This window comes from Poecilia latipinna, unplaced genomic scaffold, assembly GCF_001443285.1.
Source record: "Poecilia latipinna isolate Pla-1442-1.1 unplaced genomic scaffold, P_latipinna-1.0 Scaffold90, whole genome shotgun sequence".
NCBI lineage: Eukaryota > Metazoa > Chordata > Actinopteri > Cyprinodontiformes > Poeciliidae > Poecilia > Poecilia latipinna.
Window position 1 is genome coordinate 18,193 of NW_015112706.1, and position 2,365 is coordinate 20,557.

Consider the following 2,365-nt stretch of genomic DNA (forward strand, 5'->3'; position numbering starts at 1 on the left):
GTATGTTTCGTTTTGAGAAGGAAACCCCATAAACTAAGGATATTTTGTAATAAAATCAGCCAATAAAGTCAGATTTTAAGGAAACTTTATGATTTACAACCAAACTGGATTACTGGTAGGATTAGAAATGATCTACTGATTTCATGTCCAGACTTGAGATGTTTCACTGCAGATGCATTTGAATCTCTGCCTGTAATTTTACATCAGTTTTAAAGGTAAAATCCACACAGAATGATGCTGCCATGACCGTGTTTGACTGCAGGCATGGTATTAATAACTCTCAACACACATTATTGGAAACTAAATTCCAGTTTCTGGGGTACCCAGAGAAAACTGCTGCATGCACAGGGAGAACAGATCCACAACGTTCTTTCTGCAAGGAAACAGTGGTAACTGCTTCTGCATTTACTAATATTTAAATATATGATGATATTTTTATCCAGGTTTCTGAACAGTGTTGATAATCAATAAAATATTATCAAAATGCTGAACAATTCTGTGTTACAAGAAATGTCCAGAGCCGAGTCATAGTTTTGTAAATGTTATTTCTTTCTTGCAACATTGTTTATTTTGTTGGAAGTTGCTTTTGATGCAGCCTATGAAAAAAGAAGAAAAAAAAGAATCTACTCTGGAAATTGTTTTTTTTTTATAGGAGAAGCAAAATCTCCTTTTTATGTTTGTAGATAAACTGAGATGAAAGATGTTGCAGAGGAAAAGGTTGACACAATGTTCACTTTGGTGACTAAAAATAGAGTAAAGCTGAGTTTCTGTTTTTTTTTTTTTTCAATGATGAATAACCAGACTGAGTTTTTCTCTCAGTTGTGTTTTAACAACGTTCTCTGGTTAATGTACATGTGAAAGTTTCTCAGGGAAAATAAATGTGTTGCTAAAATCAAATCTTTTTCTGTTATTTATTTTGTCTGAAGATAAGATGTTAACTGCATCTTGTTGATAGAGCCTTCGTTTCTGATGTGACGATAAGCCTAAACTACAACATTTCAGTTATTTTCTGTCCAGTACTTGCACTGTACCTGACTGTGAGGGTGGATTAAGCACTGTGTGCTTAAAAAAACGATAACAGAGGACAGGTGGAGGTTGAAATAAGTGTCCAGGAACATAATAATAATTCACAAATTGTTTACTTTAAAGCAAGTTTTAGATAATAGCTGTTTGGGAATCACTCTGTTGGAGCTGAAATATGTTATTTCACAGACAGGATAATAACAGAAACAGACTGTCTCTTTCTTTGTGATGTGTGATGATAACAATGTTCTTAAAGATCCAAAAATAAAATTATTTGCTAAGTTGCTGGTTGCAGTCATGTGGAAAAAATGTGTACAAACTACGACAGAGTTTTTGTAACATAATTAGATACATGGATATCAATTGTGAAATTTAATGTTTAAAAATGGAGGAAAATATAAAGATGATTATCAGCTTCTCTGTTGTTAAGGAAATAGTCCACAAGTGGAAAACATAAAAAAAATCAGATTAGCTGTTTTAGCTCAATTACTTTTATATCAAGGTGTGTTTCTACTGTTTGTATCTAACGTAACGTTTAGAGGTGGTCTCAAACTGCCCGTAATGACGAGTTGCTGTTTGTTCGCCAGAGACCATGCAGGTGTTACCAAGGCCAAGGGATGAATTCGTCGCTTTCTAAGCCATCCTCCCTGCACACTTTCCCAGGGCAGGAAGAATAGATGTGTTCATTTCATACAGAAACATTTTACTCAAGAAAGTGGGACCAAAGTTTATCAGCGATCTGTGTTTCTCATTTCAAACTGCCTCAAACTGGTTCCTGAACCCCACAGAGCTCTCCTGACCTCCGACCCAGGGCATCAAACAGCGGAGTTTGATTGTAAAATTTGGCACGTTTCATATAACATCTCCAAACTCTTATAAAACAGACATGAGCAGTTTCAGTACCAAAACATCTGTTACACTCAATATTTTCTGATTAGTTTTCAACTTCTTTGGTTATAATGGACTAAAACATTTTCAAATGAATATATGATTTATAGACTCTTAAGAATGTGACCTCCTATAAAAACCTACTGATTAGACTAATTTTAATCAAATCGTGATCATAAGAAAAATGTTCTTCTGATGAAGTTATATATTGATTAAACTGAGTCTAAATCTAACCTAAATTGAGGCAATCAGGATCAGTCTAATATTTTAACATGCGCTAAAGTCAAAGCATTAAAACTAGTATAATTAAACTAATATTTCCAACAAATCTCACAGGAGTAAATTCTCGGACGGCTACTTTTCCCTTTTACATGAGTAAAATATCTTCAGAAATAGCTACTCTTACTTATTTACATTTTTGATACACACTTCTGGGTATAAATATGCTCCAGCC